General features: G+C 40.0%; 1 protein-coding gene and 1 pseudogene across 2 annotated transcripts in view; one reads left to right on the top strand and one right to left on the bottom strand.

Moving 5' to 3' along the window:
- BTBD9 (BTB domain containing 9) overlaps positions 1–19,826 on the top strand; it is a 411,574-nt gene that overhangs the window by 266,992 nt on the left and 124,756 nt on the right. The window lies entirely within an intron of this gene.
- LOC120233810 lies at positions 9,137–11,696 on the bottom strand (annotated as a pseudogene).

The raw sequence follows: 19,826 nt of genomic DNA on the forward strand, positions 1-19,826 counted from the left end.
ATAGGAAAGATGAGTGTAACCTGTAAATGTTTCCTAACTCTTGGGAGGGTCATAAGTCTAAATTTCCTTAATACCTGCCTTGTCCTAAATGTAATCCTTTACTTACGGAAGTTTGAAGACTAATGTTAATAAGGTAGCAGGAGTAGAAATGTGTAGGGAGCGTTTAGGGCTCAACTAAGATAAATAACTTGGTGTAAGTTTTATATTAAATATAAATGTTAATCATTGTTGTGACTTGTAAGTAATTTGAAAGTCGACAATGCTAAAACATTACCTGATATTGTCAAGGCTTTTAATTCTGTGGGCTGTATGGAATTGTGGTGATGGATGGTTGCAAGGAGGGCACATCTTTTCACCTGCTACCCATGTTCTGTTATAGACTGTGGGCCCCACTGTGCATGTGATTGTGTAGTCAGGGATGTCCTTACCAAGAAGGATCTTAGAAACCCAGCCACCTTCAGAGTCCCAGTGTGCATACCACTTGGCTACTCATATCAGCCTCGTGCACTGCATTCTTGAACATGCTGCACAGCAGGCACCCTCTACTTCAATCAGTCTCCCCTTCTTATTGGAGAAAGAACAGGTTTGTGGACACTGTAATTATCCAAGAAGCAGGTCTGTCTGGCATGAGAAGCCATTACAGGATGGAACTCAGGATCAGTGGTGGTGAGGGATGTTGTCGCTGGTCTGCATTTTTTGTCCAAAGTGAACTAGTCAGCATTATCAGAAGCCATAATGGTCTCAGGCATGTCAGGGAATGAAAGAAGATTGCGGAGATGCAGGAAGTGTGTTTGGTTTCTGGTCAAACACTTTTCTTCGAGCCCTTTTCTTTGATGCTCACAAGTTTGACTGCAGAGAGCACTGCAATCATCTGCCTGTCATCGTCCCTCAACTGAATAGGAGCGGTGGGGCAGGTTGGCAGGTACGTACGTGCACTTGGTGGTAGATGGCCTGCAGTGGGATCCCATCTGGCACTCCTCCTACCATCTCCACAGCTCAAAGCTGTCCCCACGCTGGGCAGACAGGGAGGCGGTGTGAGTCATGCGGGAGTGCAGGGGGATCGCATTATCTTTTGTCTGACATGGCAGCTCTGCTTAGTTCAAAGGGGCGTTTGAAACAGCAACCGCCACCTTTCCATATTGATGATCTCAGATACATTTTGGCTGCACCCAGGCCTCAGCCAGCCACCCCGACGGGAACCTCCGAGAAGAGAGTGGTCCTCCAGCGGGGGCACAGTGTATGTCAGGATCACCTAGAGTCACTTTTAAATTGTAGCTGCCTGCTACTTAGTCCTTCCTGTGCCCTGTGAAATCTGCACTCCTTCCTTGAGAACCACCACTAAAGGCTCCTGGCTTTCACAGAAGGAAAGAAGTAAAAAGTAACATAATGTCATCCTGAAAGACAGGCGTTAATAGGGTATCAAGCCCCTTTTATGGTTTAAGACTCAGAGCCTGTCTCTTTCACAGTTCCTGCTCTTTGTTTCATAGTTCCAGCTGCTCCCATTAGGGCAGTACTCTCCTTATGGTCCTCAAAATTACTTTAAAGATATTTGTGGGGGGGGTTTTAATCAGATTTTAGTATCATTACTTACAACATTTCATGATGCCAAGAAAAAATAAGCTTTGTAAGGTTTTAGTCTTGTCTCTTGGCAGAGCATTTCTTGCATGTCCATCCCTCTTGCATCTTCACTTGTGCAGATTTGTGGGGAAGCCTTGGAGGTCTGGGCTCATACACCCCTGGGACCAGGCCCTACCTCAGTCACACTGACCAGACCCTGTGTCAGCCTCTCCCACCTTATCGGCTGCTGCCCCCACGGCCCCTTCTCATTTGATGGCTGCCCTGGATCGCACTGGGATGTATTCTTGCCTGGGAGGGCCAGCCTGTGGTGGCCATCTCCTCTTTGTTAGCAGGCATTGATAGAACTCTAACCTTCTTACCAGTGAGGCATGGAAGGAATAATTCGAATAGATATGACCACTATTTTATAAGCATTCAACCTCCCAAAGAATCATTTGCTTTGCCTTAGCACTCCACCTTTATGATACACACATGGCATTTCCCTGTACTTTGCTTGTACTTTTTCATAATAATTGCCAAAGCTTCCTTTCATTTAATCTTGTATTTAAATTCACTTACAGACAATCTAGTTTTGTCTGTATGCTTCCCACTTCCTCTCTGTCAGATTATTTTGACACCAATCCCAGACATTGTATCCATAAATATTTCAGTATGTATCTCTAAAAACTAAGACCCCCCCTTTTTTGTAGCCGTAATGACAATGTCATAATATCCCCCAAATTGAACTGTAACTTTTTATTGTATTTTTTTAAGTTTATTTACTTAATTTGAGAGAGAGAGTGTCTGCACACTCAAGCATGCAAGGGAGGGCAGAAAGAGAGGGAGAAAGAGAATCCCAAGCAGGCTGCAGCTGTCAGCGCAAAGCCCGACTGGGGGCTCAAACCAGTAAACCTTGAGATCATGACTTTCACCAAAATCAAGAGTCAGATGCCACCTAGGTGCCCCAGGATATTTAATAATCATAAAAAGTTACAGTTCAGGGGTCACTCTTGATTTCAACTCAGGTCATGCATGATCTCGAGTTTGAGCCCGTGTCAGGCTCTGCACTGACTGTGGGGAGCCTACTTGGGATTCTCTTTCTCTCTCTCTCTCTCTCTCTCTCTCTCTCAAAATAAACATTAAAAAAGTAAATATCCAGTCAATGTTCAGATGTCCCTTATTGGATCAAAGTCTAGAGTGAGTTTATAAGTTTATAGGTTATTTAAATCAGAATTCAGAAAAGGTCCATACTATCAATAAATAGTATGACTCTTAAATCTCTTTAAATCTGTAGGTTCTCTTCCACGTTTCTGTACAGCTCGTGCTTGCGTGTGCTCTCTCTCTCTCTCTCTTTCTCTCTCATTTTTCTCTCTATAATTATAATTTATTTGTTGAAGAAACTAGGTTTTTGTCCTGTAGAGTTTCTAACAGCTGGATTTGGGTGATTAAATCCCCATGATAACATTATCATGTTTTTCTGTGTGTGTGTGTTTTTTTTTCTTTCTAATTTAGTAGTTAGAGAATCTAATTCAGGTTCTGGAGGTTTTTTGTTTTTTTTTTTTTTTTTGTAAAAGTGCTGTATAGGTGATAGTAAATAAATGTTTATTAAGAAACACAAAATCTTTGAGTGTCTCTCTTTTGGATGTTCCCATTCATTTATGATTATTTCCTGGATTCATTATTTCATAATTTGGAGTTGCAAAATGATTATTTTCTTACTATAGCCTTCTTTATTTAGTGGCTAGTAAGATAAGAGTTTCCTCAACACTTATTTGATAATCCTGAGGTGCAATTTGCCAGGGAAAAGAAGGGTAAATGTCATACTCTTTCTATGTATGTGTCATTTTCAAATAGGTAGTTAACTAGCATCTTCCACATGTGATCAGTGAAGTTTGTTGGTGGGGATTATTTGGAGGGGAAGGGAGAGGAATACGTACCATTTTCAATTTATGGAATTAAACAAATTGGATACCTTTCAACCACTTGCAGTTACTATTATTGACATTCAAATTGTCCCCACCTTTAGCCTTTTCATACTGGCTCTTGAGTCCTTCTAACATGACCTCCATAGTCCTTCATAATTCCCAGATTTCTAGCAGGATGTGACATCCTGAGTTCATTGAGTACATTTCCTGCCCCAATCTGGAATCAGCCATTTCTTCAAGAAGCCCGGCTTCCTTTCAGTGGGAAATGACATTTGGAAATCCCAGTCTAAGCACTTGCTGCTGTGTTCGTCACTATTTCTGGGCCTTCCCAGGGGACAGAATTAGGAAATATGTGCATATTACTTTATTTACTTATCATATATTTAACAGGTAAAATATATCATAAGTGCACGCTGACACGTCCAATTAAAATTCAGTACGCAAAATTTCTGTTTAGCCTTTGATCTTGCAGCTCCTTTTTCCCATACTAAACTCTTGGTCACCAGTGATACAGCAATTCATTTGCTTTGTCCCCAGTGCGCACAAAACAATCTCAGAGTTACAGTATCAGTACCACCATATGGTTACTGAAAATAGTTTAAAATTTCTACAATTATTTTGGGGCCCTTAGGGTATATCCCACTAGAGATATATGTTAAAATTACTGTTATAAAGTCACCTAAAATAATTCTCTGTGTGGTCATGCCACTATTTCAGTATACATTTGATTCATTTACTCCATTTTGCTTTCAGTGTTTGGCAATTACCTGTAACGATTTTTTTGGTTTTGTTTTATAACCATGTAAACTATATACAGAGTTCCAAAGTGAAATCTACAAAGGAGCTATATTTAGAGAAATCTAGCTTCTTTTCCCTTCTACTCCTGTAAGTGAACTCTTTTCCCCTTGAGTTTTTTGGGTTATCCTTCTATTATAAATGATGAAAAATGAGTAAATCTATATATTTTATTGTTATGTAACATATAATTTATACTTTGTACCTTCTTCAATATTCTTCAATAATTGGTAGCATACTATATGCTATTCATACTTTCTTTCTTCGCCTTGTACAAAAAAGTACTTCACACTCCTCCCAGAGCTAGCTACAAAGAAGGATACGGTGCATTTCTTTTTCTAGCTGCATGGTACTCATTAGAATACATGTACTGTAGTTTACTTTGTTCAGCCAGTTCTCTGTTGATGAACCATTTGGGTTGTTTTCAGTCTTCTGTTCCTACAAATTGTGCTATTGCCTTGGGCAGAAGTCTTTTCCTAGTTTTCAGACTCTGTCCTTGGGATGCATTCCTAGAAAGGGGATTACATGGTCAGAGGGTAAATGCATGTTTAATTTTGCAAGATGTTGCCAAAATCACCTCCACAGGGATTATACCATTTTGATATTCTCATTGGCAGTGTAGGAGAATGACTATTTCCCCACAGCTTTGCCAGTGGAGGATAGTATCACGCTTCTGGCTTATTGCCAGTTTGCTAGGTGAGAAATGGTATCTCAGTGCACTTTTAGCTACGTTTCTCTTATGAGAGAAATTGAGCATCTTTTCATACGTTTAAGGGCCATTTGCATTTTTTCTTTTTTAAATAGCTCTTCTTATGAGTCTTGTAGATGAATAGATAATATGCTTTTAGTAAGACTTGGGGGAGCAGTAAACACTTTACACTGATATTAGACTGTGGTATTTAGCATTACATGAGTTTGGTTTCCCTTCTTAAGGTCCCCTGGTTCTTCTGGAAAACATAAGCTCTCACAAGTCCCTCTCCATCCTTATCCTTTGCTCTACCACAGCTTAAGAAAGAGATAGTAAGCTAGAGCATGGAGCTCTAGGCTCAAAATCTCAAAATTCAAGGCCCTTTAATGCTTTCAAAGAACAAGAAGCTTCCATTACCAGCTTCAGGCCTTTAAGGGTTACCACCGTGTCTGCCAGGAAGACTGGTCGTGGCTCTTTGGCTCTAGTTTCTTGTTAGTAATTGATGTAGGGCAACCCTACACACAAAAACAGGAGTTCTGTTTCTGAAGCTCTGGGAGCACTCACTGCCACTGCCACCATGGAATTGTGCTGTCTGCACAGGGACATGGGAGCCTGTGCTCGTCTGCCCCCAGAAGCAGACAGAAATGTTTCCTTTCTTCCTCCCACTTTCTGGTCTCACTACTTTCTTCTACTGGCGGAACTTCACCAAAAACCGAGCTGGCAATCTTGGGAGATGTGGTTTGGGGAGTGTAAGCCTCTGAGTTACAATGCAGAACGAAGGAGGGAATGGAGCTGAAAGCAGACAGACTGACAAAGGTATAAAGTGAAAAAGGGACTGCAGACATCAGAGAACTTAACTCTCTGATTCAGGGGAGCTGGAGAAGCACGTTGGCAAGACCTAGAAATACGTGGAGTGGAGAACAGCAGACAGAGGCACAAGCAGAGTGGAGAAAGGTGAACTATTTAGTTGGGCTATGAAGGAATAAAGATACTTTCTTGCCTGGTAAGATAAGGCTTCTTGAAGAATGGCATTCTGAGAGGTGCCTGGGTGGCTCAGTCTGTTGAGCGTCTGACTTCAGCTTTGGTCAGGATCTTGCAGTTCGTGGGTTTGAGCCCCACATCGGGCTCTGTGTTGACAGCTTGGAGCTGGGAACCTGCTTCGGATTCTGTGTCTCCTTCTCTCTCTGCCCCTCTCCCACTTACTCTCTCTCAAAAAGTGAATATTTTTTTTAAATTTTAATGGCATTTTGAGCTGGGCCTTAAAGAATTCAGCAAACAGTAGAGAGCACTACGAAAGTGCTGATTTACATAGCAGCAAAAATGGCTGATGCTCCGTCCTCTCAGAAGAGCTGGAAGCAGGAAATGGAATTAGGTTGTCTATAGTTGCTACTGTCATCTAAAAGTATTGTGAAATTGTAACAGTGTGTTAGAATTCTGTTAATTTCCTGGGGAAATAAACAGAAGTCTGTGCTGTGAAGGGCTTTCGGCATCCACTGAACTACAAATATGACTTCTGTGCTTTGCAACTTTGTTTAAATAATAAGTGTCCTCTGGAGCAAAAACAGAGATTTGGTGGTGGGAGAGTTCACTGGGGGGGTGAAGGTGTTAGAATGTGGCATAGAAGCAAACTTGCAGGAGTGGCAGAGGGGCCCTAAAGACCTTAATACAGATGGTTTCCTAAAATGACACTATTGAGTCTGGACTAGTCTAGATCAAGCAACTATGCTTTTCCCAGCCTATTTCTCTAACCAGATATTAAAGCTGGTTCTAATTGTCAGTGAAGCTTAACTTCTTTATCTACTGTAAATTACTTGGCATTAAACAGACATTTATTACGAGGCTGCCAAGTATATCTTAGGCACTGGGGATTGAAAGATACAGAGGTGTAGTTTCTGCTTTGGAGGATCGTGTGAGCTAAAGGAGGAGAAAGACACTTAAATAGAAGGTGACAACTCAGTAAAATAGATCATCTATTGGGAGATTTCAGCAGATGCTATAGGAACACTGGAATGGGGGCACCTAACCTGAGTTGCAGATGGTGGCAGGGAAGAGCCTCCAGTGGAGGTGATGAATGGGTCAGTCCTTGAACAAAATTGGAAAGTGGAGGGTCAGGGGAGAATCACAGAAAGCGATCAGTGTGTGCAAAGGCCTGTTTATCTCTGACCTTCTTCAAAGCCAGTGCCTGTTCCAGTAGACCGCCTTCCATGTGGTCAGGGGGTTGGAGGAAGAATTAAGTTAGTTGTGGTCTCTCAGCCTCCTGAGGAGAAGGTTAAGCACTGTCTTCTTACAGGATCTTAGAGTTTAAAAACAAATTCAGATTTGTTATAAACAGATTCTATATTCAGATTCTATAAACCTATAGAATGTAACACAGCTTGTTTACCTCCTTCCCTAGTGAGCCTGTGCTCGCCAGCAGGATGGGCTCCACTTCTTTCGTTGGGTGGAGGGCGAAGGAATGATTAGAAAGCAACTTCTCCATAATCATTTAGGAGTCTCAATCTGGTGTGTGGTCCTTGGTGCTCATGGAAGTTTCATTTTCCTTGATACCTGTATTTAGTTTCTGGTGGTGGTTGTGTTTTGTTTGAGAATAAAGACAACCTGAAAAAGATTTTATTGCTCTAATTTTACAGAATTTGCTTCTGCAGTTTACAGGATTGATTTTTTTTGGATCCTACTTAATATATCCCCTTGTTATAACAGTGATATAATGGTGTGTGTGTGTGTGTCCAGGTAAATATAAATGTGCCCAACTTGTCTTAAATAGGACATCATGGAGCATATATCCAACTTACACAACAGTATCACTTTCTCACAAACTATGGTTCTCCCTCAAACTCACATTAGGAATAGCCATGCTGTATATAGGCACGGTGTTTCTCTGGCACCTACTTTAAAGGATGTGCCAATGGCCAGGGGGATGTATAATCTCTTGTTGGTCTAGTTCCTAACTAAATAGTGCAAGCCTCCACCTCAAACCTAGTAGGTAGTTTTTCAATTTAATATTTAAATAGATACTTACAAATACATATTCTTATTTCCCCCCTTTTTATTAGAAATCATAGCACATATCCTATACATTTTTTTTCAGTTCATGTTTCTTGGCAATCTTCCCTTACATACATACATAGAACTTTCTTATGCTTTTGAGTTTTACATTTGTGCAGTATTCCATTAAATGGAGGTGCTGTAATTTATTTAAATGGTCCCCTTTGATAGACATGTGTTTCCAATATTTTACTACCAATAACAATTCTGTAATGACCCATTTTATAAATAGGGAGGTTTATCAGAGGTGATTCTAATAAAGCCTAAAACAAACAGACAAAAATACCCATTATAATTCCCAGGGTCAGCTATATAATTTGCAGGGCAGAAAGCCAAAATGAAAACATGGAACCCTTGTTCAAAGAACAGGCTATATGCCATGAAAGGTATCTTTTTTTTCCTTTTCTCTTTCTACACATTACTCAGTGTTCATCACATTAAGTGTACTGTTATTCCCCTTTATTTATTTCACCCATCCCTCCACCCACCTCCCTTCTAGCAATGACCAGTTCATTCTCTATTTTTTCATTCCCTTTTTTCCTTGTTTGTTCATTTGTTTCTTAAATTTCACATATGACTGAAATCATATGGTAGTTGTCTCTCTCTGTATTATTTCATTTAATCATGCAGAGCCTGACATGGGACTTCATCTAACGAAACGTGGGGTCATGACCTGAGCTGAAATCAAGAGTTGGACACTTAACTGACTGAGCCACCTAGGAGCCTCCAGTGCTTGTTATTTCTTACCATTTTGATTCTAGCCATTCTGAAAGGTTTAAGGTGACATCACACTATGGTTTTCATTTGCATTTCCCTGATAATTAGTGATACTGAGCATCTTTTCATATGTCCATTGGCCACTTGTGTATCTTTTTTAAAGGCACTTTGAAAAAAATGTTTTTCCTTTCTTTTGCAAATCTCCCTACTTGTGGTTTTGTTTGTGGGTTTTTTTTCCTTTCAATAATAGATTTATTTATTATTTTTTTTGGAAAGGAATGGATTTTGAGGAGAAAAAGCATGGGGCAGAGATATGGAATAGAAAATAAATACAAATGTGAGCTGTTTTGCTAATTGTTTTATAACCACAACAGATTTGTATGGAGAATGCCCTATACAAAAGAACACACTAAAGGGGCAAAGATTGAGGTGATCTCAGTGTGAGGCTGAAGATTCCAGTCTCTGTTATTTGGAATAGGCTGTGGTCCTTGTTTTTAGATGGGTCACTGGATAGTCCACCAGATTTGAACAGAATAATGGCCACTTGACCCTGACAGAAGTAGCTTAAAGTGTTTGGTTTCATGTGTCACATGACTACCCAGTTTCCTTCCCAGGATGCAGTACCAGGTGTGGGGGAGGGGATACTTCTTGTCACACTCCTTCTTAATATGCACTACCATGGCCTCCTCTGTGTTACACTTCACCGAGTCCTTTTGCATCTCCTCTGACATAACTGGCATTTTGGACTACAGCCTTTTGGTGGCACAGGGTTACAGAGGAGCAGAGGGTGGCTGACCGCAGCAGTCTCCAGAGGGAGGGGCTGGCGACTCTCAGACCCAGCAGGAGCCACCTTTGCTACCTAAGCCATAGCAATCTGAGGTGGCATGGTGTTTTCATTTGCCATTTAATGTCATTCATTTGAAGTAAAGAAAATTTAAATAAACTTTTTTGGGGAAAGAGAGAGCAGGAGCTGAGGAGAGGGACAGAAGGAGGGAGGGAGGAGTGAGGGAGGGGAGTGGAGAGAGACAGAGACAGAGACAAAGAGAGAGAGAACACCTTAAGAAGACTCCATGCTCAGTGCAGAGCCCAGTGTAGGGCTCAAGCTAATGACGTGAGATCACAACCTGAGCCTAAATCAGGAGTCGGATGCCTAACCACCTGAGCCACCCAGGTGCCCCGAAAAATTAAACTTTTAAATTATTAGCACAAATTTTATCATTCATCTTTATATTGTTTAATGGTGGTTTTAAATGAAGATATAAGAGCATTTATCTTATATGTAGAATCACCAGAATTACACAGTTCACATTTGGTAGCTCATGTGTACATTTAGTTCTTACCAGAACAGTGGAAATTCTGCACAAAACTAAATTTTTTTGTTTCACTTCCTAATTCACAGACATTCCACAAAAACTCTACCCTTGGCTTACTCAGTAAGCTTCCTTAAGGAAAGACTGAGGGGGAAAGGAATTACCGGTTGCCTGATCTTTCCCTTCCTTTTTTATGTTACTATTACCAACATAAATATTTGGCTATAATAGGGAAATGAGAGTGAAAAAAAGACAGGATACAGTTCCTTGGTCGTTAGTGCTTCTTGGAACACTGTTGCCTTCTTTCTACTTTGGAGGCAAGTTCTGGTTGGAAGAGGATGTGTGGCTTCTCTAGGCTGTCAGCAGCCTCACTCACTCAGTCACACTCATTACATGTTTACTTAGTCTTTGCTTTGGTTCTCATCCAACACCCACATAGTGTGACTTCTGCACTCATGGGGCAGCACATGTGGACACACAGGTTGCATATCTCCTGTGTTCATAGGCTTGCTCCATAGTCCCATCAGACTTCACTTAAAAACATAAATTCAGAGATAAGATTATTAAGGATATTAGGATCAATACAGTGGAGCATTAAACTCCTTGTTGGTCGCCTCTGAGTACAGGGCCTGTCTGAAAGCACTGCTTGCACTCCCATGAAGGTGGCCCTGATTACCACTGTTATGTAACATTGGTGAGGGGCCAGGGGGAAGAACAGAAATAGGTGTGATAAATATTGAGGAAAAGGGACCAAATATCATTACTTGCAGATAAGATATGATAAGATACCCAAGGAAATCAACTGAAAAATTACTAGAACTAACAAGAATTCCAGTTCTACGTAGCCATTTCCAATAATATATACAAATAACAACAACAACCCCCCCCCCAATAACCCATTAGAAAGTATAATGGGGGAAATTCCATTCATAATAGCAATGAAAACTGCCATACATCTCCCTTACATCAGTCCATCCCTAGCCATATGACAATGTATCACCCATCTCCAAATGACTCTTAGGCCATTAAAGATGGGATCAAGGTCAGGAGAGCAAAGGTGGGAGGCGTAATAGTGTACGTTATGAGAGGAGCATGCCAGGAAGATCTGCCAGAATTTTTAAACTTTTCTTCCCCTCCCACACAACAGATACCTACCAAGGAATAAAATTAATAAATCTTTAACAAACAGTGAATAATGGAAAGACATACTTCGGGATGGAATACTTTAATGTAGTAAAAATGTCGGTTCTTTCCATCTTAATCTACCAGTTTCATGCAGGACTACTCAGAATCCCAACTGTGCTTTGAACAACAACAGCAACAAAACAACAACAACAACAAAACCCTTTGAGTTAAAAAGAATTTTTCGTAGAGAATAAATAAATGGAAATCCCTTCCCACCAAAACAGGAAAACAATGCAATGAGAGGTCTAGTATTACCAGGTATTAAAATTAGTACTACATACTGAAGTAGTATGGCATTAAATGCAAGAATAAACTGGGAGATAAATTAAGCCAACTCGGAATTAGATCTTAGCATATGTAAGAATACGGTGCAGGATAAAAATGGCATTTCCCATGAGTTAAGAAAGGAAAGGTAATATAGTAAATGTTGCAGCAGTTGGTAATTAAAAACACTTACCTGAGATTTTTCCCCATGTACTGTATACCAAAATAGTTTCCTGTTAAGAGTTGGGTTTTACAACATTACTCCAGAAGAACCATAGGAACTGTTAATAAGTATTTATTTGAGCTCAAAGTTGAGGAGGTACTTCCTCAGCATAAAAGCAAAGGCAGAAAGCACAAATGGAGCTCAAAGGTGTTTGACAAACTGGGGAAAAAGTAATTACAGCATACATGACAATGAATAATTACCTTTAATATAAAGGAAGTACTTTCAAACAAGTAATAAAAATATGGATTCCCAGGGTGCCTGAGTGTCTCAGTCAGTTAACTGTCCGACTTTGGCCCAGAGCATGATCTCATGCTTCGTGAGTTCTGAGCCCCACATTGGGCTCTGTGCTGACTGTGTAGAATCTGCTTGGGATACTCTCTGCCCCTTTCCCACTCATTGTCTTTTTTCTCTCTCAAAATAAATAAATAAACTTAAAAAAATGAATTCCCAGTAGATAATGTGCACAAACGACAATTTATTAAAAAGAAAAGAAAAAGCATAATTGTCAATAAACTTGACAGAGTGTGGCCTCACTAATAATCAAAGAAATGCAAACTTAAACAAGATACCATTTTTATCCTGTTTTATTGGCAAGTATTTTCAATTTAAAATGTTTCATTTACATGAGTAATACAATAATTTCTCAGCAAAACACAAACACAAAAATATATACAGTGAAATAAGATATTTCTATTTTAACATGCCTTAGTCTAGTTACTGCTAAACTTGAGTATCTTTTTATGTTTATTGGCCATTTCTACTTTTTTCTGAATTACATCTTCATATTCTTTCTCAACTTCTTTTTTGGTTGCTTTTTTTTTTTAAATTAATTTGCAGATTATGGATATTGATTCTTTGTCTTTTACACATGTTGGAAATGCCTTCTCCCACACCGTTGTTTTTAACTTTGTGAAGTCCTTATTGTGCAGATTTTTTATTTTGATTTAGTCATACCTGTCAGTCATTTCTTTTCTTGCTTCTGGATTTTGTGACCTGGTTCGAAACTCCATCCTCAGCCCAAAATATAAAAATGTGCTCCTCTGTCGCTGTTGTCAATGGTTCATTCTTGTTGTCTTACTGTTATACATGTGTGGTTAGCATTTAGCTCTTTAATCCATTTAAATTTTATTCTGTCTTTGGTCTGAGGAAGGGGTTCACCTTTTATTTCTAAAATATGTGACCCCTTGGGGGCTCCTGGATGGCTTGGTCAGTAGAGCGTGTTACTCTTGATCTCAGGGTTGTGAGTTCAGGCCCCACGTTGGGTATAGAGCCTAAAACTGGATAAACAAAAATTAACTATGTGACCACTTGTTCTGAAATCCTATACTGATTATTTCATCCTTTCCTTCATTGATTTAAAATAGGTATCCTGGATCTCTCTATCCATCCTAGATTCTGTGACACATCATTTAAATAACTGCAGCTTTATAATCTATTTTCCTGCCTAGTATTGCAAATCCACTTTCATAGCTATTATTTTTCTAGATTTTCTAGGCTGTTCTTTCAGATTTTCTTTCCCAATGAACTTGAAAATCAGCTTGTCAAGTTTCATTTCAAAATCCTGTTGGCAAAGATATTTTAAATGAAAATACTTAGTATGGGTGAGGCTGTCATGAAATGGGCAATGTTATACTGTGGCAAAATTTGTAAGTTTTCTTGAAGGCAGCTTAGCAATAGATGAAGTGTCTTAAGAATACCGCTCGATCTACTACTTTAGTAATTTATCCTAAGCAAATATTCAGGAAGAACATTTCTTTTACATGAATGTATAATGCAGTGTCATATTTATGATAACCAAAAAAGTCGAAGGACTGTGAAATGTCTAACAATAGGGGCATAATGAAATAAATTCTGGCACATTCACACGTCAAAATTTCTATATAATCATTCATAACAGAAGGAAATGCTCATGATATAATATAAAATAGAAGCAGGATACCATTTTTATAGCCAAACTGATGCCAGTATTTTAAAGATAATATATGTATTTTTATATGTGCATATGTTAATTTTCCAGGGCTGCCATAAAAATATACCATAGACTGGGAGGCTTAAACAGAAGTTTACTTTCTCCCAGCTGTAGAGGTTGGAAGTCCAAGATCAAGGTGTCGGCAGGTTAGGTTACTCCTGAGGCCTCTCTCCTTGGCCTGCAGATACCTGTCTTCTCACTGTGTCTTCACATGGGTTTTTGAGTGTGCACTCCCATCCCTGATGTCTTGTCCTCTTCTGATAAGGACATCTGATAAGGTCCTATTGGAGCAGGTTTCCATCCTTATGACCTCATTTAGTCTTGATTATCTCCTTAAAGATTTGATATCTAAATACAGTCACATTCTAAGTAGGGGGGGTTACCCCTTCAGCATATGAATTGGCAGGGACCGGGACACAATTCAGTCTGTAAAAGTTCATGAAAAGGACAATAAAAAGAAAATCAAAATGTTAACCAGGGTTTTTTGGATGATGAAATTGTAGGTAATTTTAATTTTTAATTATATTTTCTGCATTTACATATTTTCTAGAGTGAAATGTGTTACTTTCATAATCAGAAAAAAATTAATGTGTTTTTTTTTTTTTTTTTCTTCAAATAAAGCTATTTCCACATTGCCTATCCTAAGTGAGAGACAATGTAGGGTAGTTAGGGCTAGCTAGCACCAGTACCCTCTGGGCACCGCAGCCCCCCACATGCCCCCAAATATAGCTCACTAAATTAAGACATTTTTCTGGGTTAGGTAGCAGAATTTCTTTATGAAGTGTAGTGACTCACCTGATGATGATTCTGTCGAGTAAACCAGGAGTCCTTGAGAATCTAGATGAAAGGTGCCAAACAAACAAAAAGAACATATACTGTATAATTCCACTTATAAGCAGCTCTAGATCATGCAAATTCACATATAGTAACAGAAAGCAGATTCACAGGTCTCTGGAGCTTGGGGAAGAATTACAGAGGGGCACAAGGAAACTTTCAAGGATGATGGAAAGGTTTGCTATCTTGATTATGCTAATAGTTTCATGGGTGTGCACAGATGTCTAACTCATCAAATTCTACATTTCAAATATGTGAAATGGATTGTATGTCAATTATACCTCAAGAAAGACATTTAAAAATGAGAAGAGGGAACTGGAAGGGAAGATTCCAATAGCCTTTGGGGCCTTACAAGTATTCCTTATTTATTAAAGTAGCAATGCAAGGGTTGTGCTTTTGTGAATTAAATGAAATCCTTGGGATGTGGAAGCTGTTGGAGCAGGCCGCTATCTAAAATGTTTTGGGAGGAGGGACACAGAAATGCTGAGGCATAGGAGCACATGTACCCCAATGTTCATAGCAGCACTCTCCACAATAGCTAAAACATGGAAAGAGCCTAAGTGTCCATCAACAGACGAATGGATCAAGAAGATGTGGTTTATCTATACCATGGAATACTACATGGCAATGAGAAACAATGAAATCTGGCCATGTGTAGCAACATGGATGGACCTTGAGGGTGTTATGCTGAGCGAAATAAGTCAGGCAGAGAAGGACAAATACCATATGTTTGCACGTATAGGAGGATTAGGAGGAACTTGACAGAGGACCAAGGGGGAGAAGAAGGGCGGAAATGGTGGGGGAAAGGGAGAGAGGCAAACCATGAGAGACTCTTGAATGCTGACAAAAACTGAGGACTGATGGATGTGGGGGGGAGGGGGGGATGGGCATGAGGGAGGGCACTTTGTGGATGAGCACTGAGTGTTATGTAGAAACTAATTTGACAATAAACTATTTGTTAAAAAAAAAAAAAAAGAAAAAAGAGGAAGAGAATAAAAGATTAGTAGGATATATCCCAAAAAAAAAAAAAAAAAAAAAAAAAAATGTTTTGGGAGGGAACATCTAAACCTGATGGCCTTTTCCGGCCTCATAATTCAGTGTAACGGGGCTTGGGTGTGTCACTGATTTGAGTAAAATTAAGCGATTGCATGATATCGGGTGCATGGGAGGTGAGCCAGTCCAGGATGCAGCAGTCTTTTTGAATTTATTGACTCGTTAATATTGTGAAGATGGGTATGTTTCTTTTATAGCTGCATTCGATACTTAACCTTTTTAAAGACAGGAACTGGCACAGTGCTACCAGCGAGAAATGTACTTAAAGTCACAACATTACCTGTGGTAAAATTATCATAAAAACCACCTAGTACTGAAGCAAGGGATTACTTCAATCCTGCCCTCATAATGATAGGAAATGGTTGTTGGTGAAGTTGTTTTCCGTGAAGCTGTGTTGAAATCAACTAAAAAGGCAATAAAGTGGAGTGTAAAAATGAGGGGCTCAGGTGAGATGTAAAAGTGCAGAAGGTGTTATATGTTCAAATTAGAATCTTAGGAAATGATTCTGTAAAATATTAAAGATGAATTGATTGAGCTCCAAGTGCAGAACTGTGGGCACCACAGGCAGCCCTCGTCCTGCGGGAGGCGGATGCCGCACCCCCGTCCTGACTGGGCAGCTACCACTTCACTGATGGCCAGAGAAGCCGGATGACAGAGAAATGGTCTTCAGTGGCAAACGATAGTTTAGGAAAGAGCTGAGAGCCCCATTTCCTTCCTTCTTGCTCAAAACCAAGGAACCAGTTGCCCCAGGAGCATTATCAGACTTTGTTCTAGTGATCCTTTGATGAATGTTCAGGGGTTGCTGGTTATAAAAAATTGGAAGCACACCTCAGTAAAGCCTCGGTGAGCTATGGAAGCACACTAAAATATATATCATCAGAGATATTTTTATATTATAGAAATAACTTATATTGATACTGCATTCCAAACATCACCTGTATTCCCTCGTGCCCCCACTGCTGCTACCATCTGAGTGCCAGCCACCGCCGGCTCAGTAGCACTGCTGTCATGCCTGTCTACCCAGCAGGGTCCCGCGGCCTCTCCGGTCCTTCCCGTTGTTCTCCACACCCCTGTGGAACACTCCTTTGCCCAGAATCACTCAGAGCCTTTCCTTACTCTTAAGAGGAAAACGCCATGGCTCACGAACCCATGTGTAATCTGGAGCCCACATCCTTGCTTCAGTTTATAGCAGCTCCCATCTAGCCTTCTGCTATTCAGGCCACAAGCCTTCTTTTCCTTCCTAGAATGGACAGTGCATTGTCCAGCCACGGGGCCTTGCACTTGCCAATCTCCCTGGAACGTCCCTTACCCCCACCTCATTACACCTCACCCCCTTTATCTAACTAACCTCCTGTTGATCCTTTAAATTTCAGCTTAAATGTCACTTCTTAAGTTTTGCCTGACCCCCTACCTTTGTATGATGCTAACAGATATGGATTTTTTTCCCCCCGTCAAAAGCTCTTAGTTTCATTTGCAATGATACATTTTATTCACATGGTTTGATAATAGAAGGGACCGTGTCCGTTTTGTTCACTGCTGTATTCCTGGCACGTGCAATCTCAATACTCAATAAGTGTTTACTGAATGGATGGATGGACAGAATGGTGTGTTGCATTCTGAGGAGCAGAAGATTAGCCCAGATTCTGGTTCCCACTCTGCTGCTGATTTGCTGTATAATATAAAACAGCATTTCCCTGAGGCTCAGAATTCTCAGCTATAAAATGAAAAAACTAACCTAATGATCTGTTTCTTTTTTGTTTTGTTTTTAAACAGACATCCTTTGGGTGTAGATAATGGTGTTAATCCTATACCTCATGTCATTAATACATCATCCTCAGTGGTCCAAGCAAGGCCTTCGTTTTAATTTATGTTTCCTCTTTGCTTTGAACCCTGCTTCTGTTCTCCTCCTCAGTGACATCATCTCTAGCATGTTTGGCTATATCCTTAATATGCACATATATCTGTAAAATCTGTAATGTTGGCAGGTTCTGTATATGTGTTTTAACTTTCAAAAATGATTTTATGCTGTAAATCTTATTCTTTTTCATACTTTTTCTCAAGCAATATTATGTTTTTAAGAACCTAAACATCATTGCTTCTTAATGTGACTTAGCATTCCATCATAATAATTATAAATATATTAACAAACTTATATAGTCCTCACTACTTGCCACATGCTATCTAAGCTCTTATGTAAAATCATTTAACCCTCTCAATAGTCTTGTAAGGTAGGCAGTTACTCTCTTACCTGTTTTATTCCTTCATCGCCCCTTGTGATGGATACCTAGGTTGCCTCCAGATTCTTGCTCTCAAAAACACCGCAGTGATGAATGTCCTTATATCTGTCTCCTTTGTACCTGCATTCAAAAGTATTGGGACCTCTATTCAAAAGTATGCTCTTGAGCACTAAAGCACGCAGCTTTCATTTTGCCCCTTGCTGCCAGATTGCCTTCCTCTATGGCTGCTGCCAGTTCGCAGCCACCACCACGAGCGCACGAGAGTGCTCCTCCTCCCCGTCCCCTCAACCACACACAATGTGGGTGTTCTACTCTTTGCCCTTACGATGACTGGTGGCCCTAAGGTCGTAGTATTGTTCGATTTGCACGTCTCTCATTCCTAGTGAGTTTCTTGCCACTGCTGCTTGCTGCTACCCTGGTGCAAGCCACCACCACCTCTCCGACTGGTGCATGTTGCGTCTGCCCCTGGCTCTACGGCGTCCTCCCTAGTCCTTCCCGCTTTCCTCACGCTCCAGCAGAGTGAGCCCCCCTTTGCTCAGAATCGCTCAGAGGCTTTTTTTTTTTTTTCCTTTAATCTACCGAAATGATAGATACTCTGATACTTGAATTCCTAAGATAATTGCTGCTTGGACATGATGTATTTTCTAAGTAATTGGATTTGGTGTTATTTTAGAATTTTTATACCTATTTTCTTTCTTTCTTTCTTTTATTTATTTATTTTTTTAGTTTGTCTAAGTAATCTCTGTGTCCAACATGGGGCTCAGATTCACAACCCCAAGATCAAGAGTCTCATGCTCTTCCAACTGAGCCAGCCAGGAGCCTCTACGTCTATTTTCTTATCTAAAATGGGCCTGTAAATTATTTTTTTGAGCAATCTCTAGATCATTTTACCACCAAAATTATATTAAAATGACTTGAGTAGCTTTTCCTTCTTTGCTGTTTTCTGGATCAGTATGTAATAAGATGTAAATTATTTATTCCTTGAACTAAAATGGTCTCAAGGTTTTATCCTAACTATAACTTCGATGGCTTGATGAGCTATGGTAGCTGTGGGTTTCCTACCAGTGTTTCACTGGTCTTGTGGATTAGCCAAGCAAATTCACATGTATTCATGACCTCAGTGATACCAGAGAGGGTTAACTGACCATGCATGCAAAAGTGGTATGTTTTCCATCGTATCTATGGATGGCTCTAAATAGGAGTTCCATGATCAGCTTGTAACTGTTTTCATCCATGCATCTGTTTTACTAAATTGTAACCACAAAAATTTTATATAAGTTATATCTGATACATTATAAAGGGGCCTTCTTGGCCTTACTCTCACCCCAACTGGCCTCCTTGACTCTCATTTCCTTGCCCATAGAAATACACTGCTTTATTTTTATTCCTTCTTCCTCCCTTCTTTCCCCTTCTCCATCCCATCTTTCTGATTTTTATGGCTCTAGAGAAAAATTGGGTTCTTTGAGCCTAAATACAAAGAGATTGCCAGAAGGGGTGGTTTTTGCAAGATTGGAATTGTGGGTAACAGAGGGAGGAGATTTGGTCTCTGCAAATTTAGCGGGTGATATAGAAGAAATTCTCATGCTGGTGCATATTTCATAATGGAGAGCTTCTGGGGCAGACACAGCATGTTGGTGTCAATACCCCCAGGCTTTAGAGAACTCGACCAGTTGCACACTCACTCTTGTGAGCTTAAACCACTTCGACAACTGCATCATGATTCTCTGAATCTCAATCTCAGCTAGGACACGTGACATCACTATTCCAACCTCTCCCATTCTTCTTGGTACATATCACTTTAAACCGTAATAGTAATTTTCATATCATGTTATTTTTATTCCTCATTTGGCTGAGGACACGGTGCACGCAGAGAACATTACTCGTCAGACAGTGACTACCTGGCACACATAGTCCATATAATGGCAGTTAAGCTGAGATCCAGCGACTGACAAACAAGCTATAAAATCTAAAAGGCAGGATTTCTTGTGGTAGGATCGGTTATAATAATTTTATGCCTCAGT

Source organism: Hyaena hyaena, unplaced genomic scaffold, assembly GCF_003009895.1.
Source record: "Hyaena hyaena isolate Hyena2069 unplaced genomic scaffold, ASM300989v1 scaffold_96, whole genome shotgun sequence".
Lineage (NCBI taxonomy): Eukaryota > Metazoa > Chordata > Mammalia > Carnivora > Hyaenidae > Hyaena > Hyaena hyaena.